Source organism: Spea bombifrons, chromosome 1 (genome assembly GCF_027358695.1).
Source record: "Spea bombifrons isolate aSpeBom1 chromosome 1, aSpeBom1.2.pri, whole genome shotgun sequence".
NCBI classification, from domain to species: domain Eukaryota; kingdom Metazoa; phylum Chordata; class Amphibia; order Anura; family Pelobatidae; genus Spea; species Spea bombifrons.
The window spans coordinates 101110225-101124886 of NC_071087.1; positions in this window are offsets into that span (position 1 = coordinate 101110225).

Consider the following 14662-nt stretch of genomic DNA (forward strand, 5'->3'; position numbering starts at 1 on the left):
CGACCATTTCTGCTTCCGCATCTTCTATCTTTTATCTTCAATCTGTTATCTTTGTCTGCATCTCTGGGGTCTTGGGATCAGAAAGTCTCCAAAACTACAATCTGACATCACCTACATCACCACGAGTTGTTTGGAAGGGTTTCAAGAAAAAAAAAACCTCTACTCTCATCCAAAAAGTAACTCAACTGTCTTCAGTTTTTCAGACACTACTTAAACTTTAAATTGGATCAAGTTTGCCACAGAGGGCTGCAGAGAACTTTAACCCATTTAAATGTGTTTTCTACCTGTTGCACCTTCCCCCCAAAGAGTATAAGCACACCCCTTGCGGCCCTGGACCCTCCTGGATTAACCCTTTTTCCTGTTTGCCCCATTGGATCCCTGTTTTCCTTGCACTGCGTCTGACCGGGTCCTAGCTGTGATTTCCTAGGAACTGTTTAGCGGCTAGGACCCATGGAAACACCTACTGACTTTTTGACCTTGGATATCTTGGACACCCATTGCCCCACCACATCGTTCTTTCGTGGATATGTTGGATACTTGGTGGGGTACGGGCAGGGGTGGTTACTGAAGGGGCTCACTGGGGAACACCGGTTTCAGCAGCCGCGGCTATGGATCCTCTGTCTGATTGCATCACAGAATGTCCCTGGGAACCTCAGACTGCTGCCACTCGGGGTTCTACCCAAGGATCAGGGTGCTTTTTGGACTGGACAATCTATGGACCCCAAGCTATCCAGCGACACCCCCGGATCGCTGCTGCTCCCTCAAGAACACCATAAAAACAGTCACACAAGGCTCCAAGGTAGTCAGAGATGGCTGGCAGGATGGCCAGAGATGGCCAAACAGGCAGGAACTCCATTGTGTGAACTAATCCCATTAACAGGATTGCTGCCAGGGGGATATTCAGTATCTAAAGGGGATTAAAGGTTGGGTTGTCTACATGTACCTGTTTATCAATGTTGATTTATGTTAATGAAGTTCTGTGGCTATATGAGTATGTTTTACGACAATAAACTGTTCATTCCTGCTGTACTCAGTTCAAGGTAGTTGTGTCTACTTATTGGGTACACATAGCAGGGTTTCAAGTTGCGCATGCTGGCTGGTGCTGGAAGTGGTTCCGGGGACAACAGGAGGATACATGTGGGTGATCTCTGGGAGTTACTACAGCTCTCTTGGTGAACCCGTTACATGGGCATTGCTGTACCTTGTTGCCAGATTGTGGCGCCAGGCTCTCTGGATAGGGTATTGTTTGTGATAATGTGATTATGCTCCTTATCTGATCCTGTGGTGTTTGTAAAGCTGTGTGTTTTTTGATAGTGCTCTTGTTTTCACCTCAGCATTAGTCTGATGTTTGGATTGGAATGGTGTAATAGCTCGCTGTCATTCACAGGACAGTATAAGTGCTGTACACAATATGCTATGGCTAGCTACATCGCCACTGCGGCTCTGGTGTAGCTGTGTCACCTTCCTCCCTGCAACCTTGGTTTTGCCTGGTGCTGAAGGGGTTTATCTCTGTGGTCTCGGAAGAAGGAAGCACGGTTTGGGGCTGTTTTTCTGCCAGAGGATCTGGACATTTTGTTAGGATACATGACATCATGGATCAAATATCAACAGATAGTGAATGAACATTCCAACGGGTATTTAAATTTAATTACTCATCAGGGTTGGTCCTATCACAGCGCAGAGTTAATATGGAGAGACAAATCTGTTTAAATGGAATTTAAGTAAAATACAAATACTTGTTCATTTAAAAATAGTGTTGACACCCATGTAATTGTACAAATACACTCATGAATCTGAGTTAAAAAATGAGCATGATTTTGAAACCTTAGAACTGATTAAAAAAACAAGCCTTTTCTTTATTAAGTTTTCATTATGGAAATTAAAAAAAAATATCTCTGTTATTTCAGGAAATCTGTGGCACAAGGTCAGGCATTATCTGTCAACTTGTACAATGTGTTTTCAGGATGAGGGTGGCAGGTGACTACATTGTCAGAGACGTCATAAATGTACACATGGCACTACATAATGTCCAGTGTCCTCAAGTGATCTACAGAAATACATTATGAGCATATCTCAACAGGAAGACAGCTGTGTTGCAGTCAGCAGTTTCTGGCTATTACATCTATAGAATAACTGATATCATACATTTATGTTTTGTATATACCCTCTGTGTTATATTACTGCCTTTTACATGTGCAATAACCATATCTGGGGACTTCTGGGCTCCGGCTACCTGGAGCCTTCCCTTGCAGGACACGGCCAGGACTGCATACTGACATATGATTTAAAGGAAAAATGGGCGGGGAGCGGGGCTTGTCAAGACCCCGCGACCTGGAGGATTCAGGTCTTGACCCGGAGGAGCAGTGCTCGCCCGGCAATCTCTGGGTCAAACCCGGAGAGTTCCCAGGTATTGCAATAACCCATCTGTTTGTCATTTCCATTTGCCAATGAGTGTTTGTTATCTCTATTATAAGACAGACTTGGGTGACTAACTGAGTAACACAGTATGTCATCACACTGGTTTCAAATGGAAAAGCTCAGCCTTTGGTAAGAGGTGGCATGTGGAGGTTGCTTGCTTGCAGGCGGACCGAGCCTGTATCTCCATGAGCATCCCTCCATTGTGTCCGTGGTACCGCAGGCTTTGAGGCGGCATGTGGTAGTTGGTTACAAGTGGATGGTCCCCGTATCTTTGCTTTACTACGGAGAGAATGAGAGGAAGTGGTGGGTGGTTAGAGGGAATTGGTGGTAGTGGTGTGGGCCTTCGTGTTTAGGGAAGGAGGAAATTAAAACTAACATTTTTTCTCTCTCTAGATTAGTGTGTTAAGTGCTAGGGTAGTTTAGTGGGTGGCTAGAGGGAATTGTGGATAGTGGATTTTAGGGAGGGAGAAAAAATAAAATAAAAATGATATATATATATTTTTCTAAATAGCATGCTCCTACAGTGCACAAGTAGAGTATGCTATTCTGGATGAATCAGTTGTCTTGTCTGATGAAGTCACTCATCAGATATGATGAGTGACAGAGCCAATATTGGAATGTTTCAAGTGTTACATCAAAAGACATGGATGTCCAGGTTATACCCCATGAGGCATATGGAACCTGCTTATTATTGTTGGGTATGCCCTAATAGGGTGGTCCCAAAACACCCCCATTTACTGAAACCTCTGGTGTCACATGCGATATTGATGCCAGTGAGTTCAGACACATATTCATACTGTTTAGGCAGAAACAGATGTTAAACCTGCCACTCCAATGTACAAAAAAACAACATTGGCCCTGTTTTGCAAAATCCTCATTTCCCCCATATTAAAAACAGGTTCAGATGTTGGAACCTGCTCAGGTGCCTTCACTTTAGTGATAATGCCCAATGCACCCATGAAGGTGACCCATAATTTGACAGACTGTATAAAGTAATACATTATTTATTATTATTATTATTATTATTATTATTATTATAAAGATATATTATATGATCATTATTTTTTTCATTTACACCCAAGAGCAGAATGCCTGCATTGAACAAATCCTATTCCTTTTCAAAGCAGACATCAGTTCAGACAGTGAATACTCTCCAAGTGGTCAAGGTATGATGTTAACTTCAGCAAACTATGTAAGCAGTATTGGATATACAGTGCCCTTTACAATTTATTAGGGGAAAGACAAAAATCCTCCTTGCTGCCCAGATTCAATTGGCACATGTGGTGAAATAGTATGGGACCTTGTGCTTTGCAAACCTAAAACATGGCATAACAAAGCTGCCATTTAACTGACCCAGGTACATGCAGTACAAAAATTTGGAACAGGAAAGAACTACACTTTCCTACAATTCCAATTAAAAGTATTAAGAGATTTCCTCTTTGAGGAATACGCCTTTCCTATAAATTTACGAGACACAAATGTCATTGGTCTTACTCACAGTTATTTTCCTTGCGCAATGGACAAGGTACAGATTCTACCTAAAACAGCATGTACTGTATAATATGTATTAATAGCACTTGAGCTGTAGATGGCGCTCTGCAGTTCTGATTACTGTTTGTACGGTATATGTCTGTGAAGTTTTTGGTACACTTACTGTACAGAATAGATGTCCTGTCTCTCGTTCATTCCTTTTTTTGTGTGCTGGCAAGTCTTTCAAGTACCTGATGTGTTCTAAGGGTTTGCTGTTTTATCCAGATCCGTAGCTAGCTCCTTTTGCGCCCGAGGCAAGAATGGAAAATTGTGCCCCCCCATCTGTTTTTTACAGAGGTTATTTTATTTACACTGCCCTTACACACACCTGTTCATAAACACAGATATACACATACACGCTGCCTTTACACACACCTGACCATTAACACGCATATACGTAAACACTGCCCTTACACATGACTGCCCATAAACGCACATACACACATACAATGCCCTAACACACAACTGCCCTTACACACTGCCTTTACACAACCATACCTTTACACACACATATACATACACCAGCTTACAAACACACAAATACCTACACTGCTCTTACACACACACTGCCCAAACACATACACTGCCCATACATACAGCAGCTTACAAACACACACATATATACACATACACTGCCCTTACACACGACTGCCCTTATACACTGCCTTTACACACACCTGCCCATTAACACGCATATACACATACACTTCCCTTACACACACCTGCCCATACATACTGCCTTTACACACGTGCCCATAAACACACATATACACAAACACTGCCCTTACACAAGCCTGTGCATACACACATGTATACACATACACTGCCCTCACACTCCCCTGCCTTTACACATACATACACACACACCAGCTTACAAATACACAAATACCTACACTGCTCTTACACACACTGCCCTTACACACACACTGTCCATAAACACACACAGCCCATACACACACACCAGCTTACAAACACACACGCATATAATCGCCCCTCCCCTATAGATACGCTACAGTATTTTTAGGGGCTTTATGGTGAATCATATTGCTAGCAGCAATGTGATTCACCACAGGGCCCCTAGAATGCTGGGCCCATGGGCAACTGCCCAGTGTGCCCAATGCATTTGTATGGCAACCTTAATGTTGGGCTGATTAGAGAGATCCGTGATCTCCCCAAGCAGTCCTGGAGGCTGCAGCTGCTGATCGGGCGGCTGTGCACCCCCTTGCAGCTGCACCCAAGGCGAGTGCCTCTTTCGCCTCACCCATCCTTTGACCCTGGTTTTATCCACACATTATTATGTTGTGGTCACTGGCTTAATAAAATAAGGGGAAAATAAGTAACTATCGCCTTTGTGTCCTGCAACTTCCAAGAAACTACGCGTATGGGGTATTTTCATAATATGGCAATGATTAAGGTTTGGCTGGGTTTATCCCCCCATACCAAATAACATGTACAAAAAATCTTAAGCGACGCAGAAGTGTTGGTGAAAAAAGCGCAGGAAATGATTGCTACGGCTAACTTTGGCAGTGATTATTGGCCCAAAAGCTGCATGACAAGTGTCTAAATGCTCCTGATGGAATACACTGAGTTGGGGCTATTTTGGACTGGGGGTATGGTTTAATAGCCCATCACCAAGTGTGTTAACCAAACTAAAGCTATTTGGTTAACACACTAGGCCCCAGGCAGGGGCCTCCTCTGCCATCAACCAATGAAATTGGTTGATGGCAGACGAACCCCCTGCAGGCGACAAATATAGTCACTCGTACAGACTTTTAAAATCCTGGTGCCAAAACTCAGCTTGGGGCCCGCTCCAGGAGTTAAAGGTCCGCACGAGCGACCAATGGAGTCGCTCGTACCGACCTTTAACTCCTGATGGCGAAACCCTGCCTGGGGAGACCCCGCTCCAAGAGCTCCCTGCCTGCGACCAATAGAGACGCTCGTACAGACCTTTAACTCCTGATACGGAACTTAGCCTGGGGAGACCATTGGTCTTCCCGCTCCAAGAGTAAAAGTCTGTACAGACCTTTAACTCTTGGAGCAGGGAGACCAATGGTCTCCCCGGGCAGAGTTTCTAATTGTCTGTGCGTGAGTATGGATGTGTAATTGTGTATGTCTGAGCATGGATGTGTAAGATGGAGTGTGTGTTAGTGAGTATATGTGTGTAATTCGTGAGTTTACATATTTTTTATGTCGGGAGGAGGGGGCAAAGGGCAAAGAAGGCACAGACTAGCTGTTGAAGTTGGGGCCCGGGGGGAATGTTCGCATCAGGGCCTGGTGGTTTCTAGTTACATCCCTGCTCATGATCACATATACTAGTGCTGTTGCCTTCTTCACTATAGAATGCTAAATTTTATGTTTTGCCTTGACCATTTTCCATGCATGCGCTCCCATGCTCGTTATGGTCATGAGGAAATCAGATTTCTTTTTTAATCGTCATATAGAAAGTTACCATATATGTCAGATATGATGCACACAAAGGTGCCTGTAGTAAAGAATAGTGACTGCACATTTGTGTCAGGAATACAGGTGCACATGTAACACGTTAAACTCTCTACCACAGGAAATAATGGACAAAAAAAAGTTTTCTTATTTGCTTTGTATTTATACAATTATATTAGGGTATTAGGGCATTTACGCATTCTTTAAAAGGTAAAAAAAATCATTGCATCCTCCTTGTTCTGATGAATTGTGCTTTCTGTGCTCCTGCTTAGAAAACCCCAAGTCATATATACACACATACTGATTTACAAACCGTAAGCAGAGGATCATGTAAGGGTGAAAATGAATGTGTGCAGTCTGGGAAGATTCTTTTGGCTGTTCAATTTTTATATATTAGTCTTTTACTGCCCTCTTGTGATGTTAGCTGGTATAACATTGCTTATTCTGCTCTAGCACAGCTGACATAGCTTGCTAGAAATAACATAAAGCATCAGTACATTTTTTGCATGTCACAATTAACTAATGCTTTATTTTTGCATTTGTGCAATCCTTTTTTATCTTTAGGGTTGTCCTCCAGGGCAGCACTTTATCTGGGCAGGTCAGCAATACAGAAACATTATACGTGTCTTGGAAAACATGGCCGATCTGGTCATCCTAGTATGAGTTGTAATGGGAGTGTGGTATGGCAGGTATCAGGGAGTGAGTCTTGATGTGGAAGGAAAAAAAGTGATAAAGGGAGAAGGGATACAATGAGAGAGCGCCACAGTCTTTAGTGGCTATAAGAGTCTCTAGTAACTGGAAAAAAATGGCACTCTGTACCAGGTGGAGGAAGTAGTCCCAACGGACCCCTTGTACCCACCTCCCCAAAAACAGAACCCCTTCCATGGCCAGGAGTCCAAGACAGAAGGCTTCCATAACACCCCCCCCCAAAGGTAGACTAACTAGGTACCAGACCTCCAACTGGTCTAGACCGGAGTCAGATGGTAATCTTTGGGGTCTGCCACTGCTGCTGGGGAGTGATGCCGCCTGCATCCCTTCCCTAGTGCACTTGCTGCTGCTGGGGAGATGAGCTGGCTGCAACATCTCCCTGAGGCCCACTCAGCTGCTGGGGAGTGAGGTCGCCTAACTCCCTTTCCTATAGCCCTATTGGCCGATAGGGAGTGATGTCTCCCGCATCCCCTCCCAGAGACTCCTTCTGCCACTGGTGAGAAAAACCACCCTGTGCCTCTCACGCATACCGCCAAGATCCCAGGGCACAGAGTCTTCCTTGGAACTCCCCTCTCTGGGGGGGGAGATTTGTGAAGGGGCAGGGCTAGCCCCAATAGTATTTAGTGGGTAAGGAGTGGAAGGAAGGTGGTTGGGGTAGGCAGGAAGTGGGCTGGGGATTGGTCATGGTCAAACATTTATCCCCTGCTTGCACAAAAAAACAATTCAGGAGACAGAGGGAAGCAGGGCATCATCCAGACACGCAATGTCAGACACGCAATGTATAGTTAATGTATTACATCCCCTTGGCTATATGTGTAACTATGAGTAAAACATACCGAAAATGGTTCAGGCATTGGCATAAAAGTCTTCAAATCGGAGCAGCCCAGGGGCTATTTCCCTCTTTTCCACCCCTACCTTGATTGCTACAATTGAAATTTTGTGACAGTTCTATAGTATTTATTACTTTTTTGTGCAGTATAAAATTCTGTACAGCTTATCTTTACTACAGCAAATGACCTTTGAAGCTGCTTCGTAGTTGCGTGTGATTTAACTATTTGTATTACAGAGGATTGCTATGTTGTTTTAATCCTATTATACTATAAATCTGCTTATTTCATATTGACTTGACTTGCATGGTTTTATATGTGCTCATTATTTTAAACATGCAAAACTCCATATTTTGTGATTTTGAACTTTTAGCAAGCTCCTAAGCTGCTAATCCTCTAGCATTTAATGTTTGTTTGCTCTCCAGATCAGTTATGCCATTGAACCTTTGTATCTGTCTTTCAAATATTTATCCAGAAAAAACTGGTTTACTGGTAAACTATGAAGAAGACATATCAAACTTTGACATGGAACTTTGACATATTTCCCACCAATATAAGAAAAATTCAGAATGATTCGACAAGTAAGAAGAATACCTGCGATTTTGTGGTGCATATTTATCTATGTACATAAATATGTTGTGGCATTTAATGAATTATATACAGTTCACGCATGGATATTTTATTTTGTAAATACATTTTTATTAAATATGAAGTCTAAGAATAAACAAGTACAGACAAGAAGAAAGGATATACCAGCAAAAACCCATCCCCACCCAAAAGATATGGACCCATCATAGACCAACAAACTTACTCTTATAGATCATCCTTCCCTACTGGGAGCCAAAAATATATGTCCATACAGTGCCCTCCACTAATAATGGCACCGTTGGAAAATATGAGCAAAGAATGCTGTGAAAATGTGTCTTATTGTTTAACCTTTTGATCTTTTCTTTAAAAAAAAACACACAAAAATACTCTGCTCTCATGGATATCAAACACAACACAGGTTTATCCAAATAAAAAGTGAAATATATGAATTCAAATGAGAAAACTATATTTAAAATATATTCTCATTGACATTTTCCATTTTTAGTACACATGGGTGATTAGGAACAGGAAATCATTCAACCACACATAGGCCAAATTCACTTAGTCATTGATCACAATGTAGCTGTGATGTAGAGGACTGCATCGGGATGTCAAAAAACGTGTGGGTGCGGGCGGTTTTTCGGGTGTTGCAGGCGGGAGGTCAGACAATGTACCTGCGAGTCCCAGTAATCCCGCACACTCCCGTAAAGCTGCCTTCGCGTTGCTCGCACACAACATCTCTTTTCTTGTTCCGCCCAGGAACCCAGCGGAGTCACATGAATTTACGCCACGTCACATGACTCTGCTCCGTTCCTGCTTCCCCTAGGTGGGACAAGAGAGCCTTGTGGGAGTGCGTGGAAAATCTGCAGTTCAGGTAAGAGGGTGGGGGAATTTGTATGAACGAGTATGCGTGGTTGAGGGAATGAATCGGTGAATGACTAGTATCCGTGAATGAGGGGCTTGACGGAATATTTGAGGGAGCGGGCGGGATTGGACACATATGTTGCAGTAGCGGGCGGGATTGGACACATATGTTGCGGGAGTGGGTGGGAGTGGAACAAGCGTTGCGGGAGCGGGCGTGAATGGTCAGAAATTCAGCGGGAGAGGGCGGGAGCGGGCGGGAGCGGGATTAAGAAAACAGTCCCACGCAGGGCTCTACTGTGATGTGCGGGAAAAGGTTGTTGAGCTGGAAGAGGACGTTTCTACACTGTCTCAACAGGATGGTTTGAGAGCCACAAAATCTCCAATCAACTGGAGAATTGCAGAAGTTGTGTCTTGGGGTCAAAAAGTCTACAAAACTACAAAGATCAAAGAGTTAAAAGGGTTGAACAATAAGGAAAACTTTTCACAGCATTCTTTGCTCATATTTACTAAGGATGCTAATATAAGGTGAGGGCACTGTATATGGAGAGAAGAAAAATAAGAACAAAAAAGGGAGAAGGAGAACTGGTTCAAAGGATGAGTGGTGGTGGGTCAGATGCCAGTTTAGGCCGGCACATGGTCTAAGGAAGAGTGTATAAGGTCTTCCATTACCCTAACCTCCGCAACCTTACCCATTCATTCTTTATATGAGGGGATGGAGGCTTTTTTCAACTAAGAAGGATTAGACATTTAGCAGCCCTAAGTAAACTGATTCGGGGGAAGCAAAAGATTTTGAAAGAGCATTGCATCTGGGGTAAATGGGGAGGGCAGCCAGACTTTGCAGAGTTTACTGTACTTGTTTCCAGAAGTGTTGGGTAAGTGGGCACCTACACAAAATGTGTATAAAGGTACCTATGTCTTCACCACATCTCCAACAATTAGAGCCCACACCTGGAACCACTCTGGTTAGAGTCAGGTAATATAGGGTCAGCACTTTGTAGGCTTCTTTCTGCATTTGCAAGGCTACAAAGCATGTGTGGGCCAACATGAAGATCTTTGTTCATGGTTGATCTGAAAATATTTGGCCAACATATGTTCTCATAAATACTGAAAAAGAAGTGGAGTGGACAGGCCACTAAGTGTAAGCTTATGCCTTCCTGGACAATTTAAGAGCGTCTGAACTGTTCAACCATAGTGCAACCTACCAATGGCACAAATTGACTCTGTGACTGCGTGCCCCTTCACCAACAGCAGGGAAATCTGAACACAGGATCCTCAACCTCTGCCAGATCTTTTGGTGGCAGTTCAGATTTCAGGCCGGCCTCTGGGATGAACGGGGTGGAAGAATAGGAGCGTCTAGGAGATAGGGCCACCTATTTGACACCAGCAAAGGAGTTTTCCAGTTACAGCACCCTACATCTAGAAAAGCTTGATATTTTGGAGTATGGATCCGATATAAAGGTTATATTTTCAGATTCAGACTTGTCATAATTTCCTCTTTCCATAAAGATCGTACATGGTCAGTCTGTCATCTAACACTGCAGACTTTTGTTTATCTCCTAAACAATTGGAGATACCCCAACCTTGTCTGGTGTCATTCTGCTAGTAAAAATTGGGGCACCTCAAATATACATATGAGGACCCCCAGATGTTAATCCCTGGACCTATATTTAATCTTTTAAATATAACCTTTAGTAGAAAAGGGGCTGAGTTTGTAACTCCTTTGTTTGTTGGAGGGTTCTTTGCAGGGTCAAAATGGTGCCTTTCTGGCTAGGAGGGGTGCCACCTGGGCATGGTTTAGGCAAAAGGACTCCCATAATAACACAAAGATGCTAATTGACTGGAGTAAACCTCATGTACGGTTCATTGGGTTCACACCGCATCTCATTTAAACTCTCACCACTCCACCCTTGCACCATCTCTGCCTGAATGGGTAAACAGTCCATGTATCTACTATACACATATTCACTATAAACCAAGTCCACTGGGCCTGACAATGTTTAGGCCTCCAAGGAGGAAATTCACTGCTATGTCTGTGAGGTGTCCGCTTCCAGAGCTGACACACCGCTTCGCCATCCCCACCGGCCCGGAGTGCAGCTTGGCAGACAGGGACGGAGGGGGCCAGTGGCAATACGAGAGGGCTTGCTCCTGTTGTGTGGAAGTGATGGGAAAATCAGCTATGTTGTCGTCCCCTAACTATGTAGCAAGCTGAGCTGGCATCCAGAAGTACTTCCTGAGGGTCTGCGTGACCTGATTGCTGTGGCTGCCTAGGTTCTCAGGGCCCAAGAGGGCTTCTTTTGTCATTCCATTTTTGTGCTGGGGTCGATGATAGCTGATTCAGAGATCGCAGAGAGGAATAATGCTGAGGGTATAACATCATATCACAGCGCACAGCCACCTAAAGGTGCAGAACACCTTTTAAAGCCACGAATGGAGGCTGTACAAGTCTGGCACAGCCTTTTCAGGGTTTACCCCTGAGATTTGTCCCAGAAGTGTATTTTCTAGTTTTTTGACCCAGTTTGTCATGACCGTTCTGCTCTCTGGTACCCTGGTGCAAGTTGGAAACTATTCTTCAATGGCCTCAACCTCAAGGTCTTAAACCACTACTAAATGTCTATTCATTTAGGACTTTTCCAAGGTGGTTCCCCCATTGACTACACTTAACAAAAAAGGCGCAAGTTGCCATTAATAGCCCCCAGGTGCTACAGAGGCTTTAATCAAATTGACGCATCTCTTCTCTTGATCCCCAGTTCTCATTCACCATGATGCTGCTCAGCCATTTGTAATGGATAACGATGGCTCTGAGATCAGCACTGGTACTGTTTTATCACAAAGAAAAACATACACACCTTCTCCAGGAAATTCATTACAATTGAGAGCAATTACGAAAATCAAGAACCGTTAGCTGTTTATATGTTTCCCCAATTCTTCGAGTGAGGGTCTGCGACCAAAAGGAAAAATCACACAAGTTGTATACCCCATCACCATCACTCACACCATATAAGAAATGTCCCATGGCACAGTGACAATACTGGTAGTACTGCATTAACAAGTATCTAACCCAATCAAAAGGGTTTATCACTTATCATATATGTACTCTTATTGACTTGTGAAGGAGTTATTAAACAGTCTATTAGTGTGTTTGCGTGTGTTTCTATGTGCGTGTGTCTGTCACAATTTAAAACAATAATGGATTATGTCACAGTCACATTCCAGTTTAGATTCATAATGGAAGGAAGCTAAAGTTGGGTCCTACCAGAGCCATGCAGAATTCATATCCGTAACCTTGAAAATCCATGCATAATAAATTTAAGTACTCACGTATCCTGCTGAATACAAGCTCAGATCATACCGTACAATCTACTAGATCCTGCTGGATTTATGTATAATTTGTACAAATATACTATTATTTACTGCTATACATAGCATCAAAATATTTAGTGCTATGCAATTGGGGTGCTACATCCAAGTATATAAATAACATGGTGTGACGGACTGACCAGGGACCTCAGGTTGTCCCTATCCGCCAAGAGATGACTTCTCCCGCTAGGACGACAAACCACACAAGTCTCTACAAAGCCATAGGCCCATAGGGAGGAGGCTAGCTCTCATGTCTCTCCAGTGGCCCCAGTGATGGAGGGTTCCATCACACATGGCTCCTGATCCTAATTCACACAAAAACACAAGATTGTGTCAGATCAGTAAAGCAAACAGGCTTTGTGCAATCTGAGCAGTATTTCAGTGAGAACCGTGCTACTAATCGCATATTCTTGGGTCGCAATTCTAGGTGGTGGCAGCCCCATTGCTACATAAACGAGGGCAGCTATGCCGTGTGTCACTGCTCCATGTGCTGATTATAGATCCAATTTGTAACCTGGCCATATAAACTTTGAAGCAGACAGTCGGTGGCAGGAAAGTTCTCCTACTGAAAGCAATAGGAATGCTTTCCACACATGCACACAGGGGTCTGAACAGACCCCTTCCGGCAGTGTTCGCTGAGCTAGTGCTGAAGCTGATTGGACGTAAGTACGGTATATCACGTGTAGGTAGATGTGTTTGGCTAAATACTCCTGCATGACATTTAGCTGGAGGGGGCGGCAAGTGCGTAAGGAGAATTCTACAGAATCCCCCCCCCCCCGTGTATTTGCAAAATGGGCAACGCAAAAATGTAGAAGGGCCTCGCAGTTATTATATGCATTAAAGTGCATGTGATGGCAGGAATGTCCATTAAATACATAGAATTGAGTGGAAACAGACAATATATGACTGTATTCCAGTTTGCTGTTATAGAAACTAGAGAACAGATTGCATTGATAACCATTTCATTTATTGTATAGTTACCAGATATCATGTATATTTTTACACACGATACCTGTGCACCTTGTTGCTCTTGCACGGGGTCACATGACATTAATTGATATCTCGTAACACCTTACTAATGTTCTGGTAGTAATGCTGGTAAATTGCATTCCTTTTCTGCTGCCAGACAGTATAGTGTTTATAATCCGCTTCTTTTTCTTTATTGTAAACGCACTATGGTTAGATCTTCTCATTAATCCCTCCCCAGTGTGACCGACAATTCCCACGGTGACATGCCTTTCATACGTATAGAGATATGGCATAATATTTTATTCCTATGTGCTAAGCTAGTGATCATTAAGGTTCAGTATAAAAGCATCTGGTTTTGGAAAAAAAAAATCTGCCAAATTGTAAGAGGACAAAAAGAATTGTCAAAAACCTAATTTTTACTCACATTTGTCAAAATGAAATGGATTACCTGTCGAGAAATGATAGTGAAGGGGGCACTAGCAGAAAAAGATTTTAATGTCACATAAAATTTTCTTTAGTTTCTGTCCTCATTTATCTTGATAAAGGTGCATGTATATAACCCAAGTATTGCAACTTAAATGCATGAAATATAATTATTAAGTAGATAATAGGTAGCTGTTGCGACGTACTGGTAAAGCATAAAAACAATGTTGTTATGTGTCTTTAAGGCCAGATAGCATACAGTATACATCATACTCATCATAGTTTATGACATATTTTAGTGCTGCTAACATTTTGTCACGTAGTCTAATATTTCAAGTTTAGCTGGCTCAGATCTCCTGGCACACGAGAGGTTAAGCCATGATTCTTCGCTAGGTGATATATCAGTATTGTGATTTACACATTAACCCCTTAGCCATTTATGCTGAGTCAGGTGCTCACAAGGCAGAAGAATAAAGATCCTTACAGTAGATGGAGCTGGGGATGTGTCATTGGCTCCAAGGGAGCTCAGCCTCCTCTGC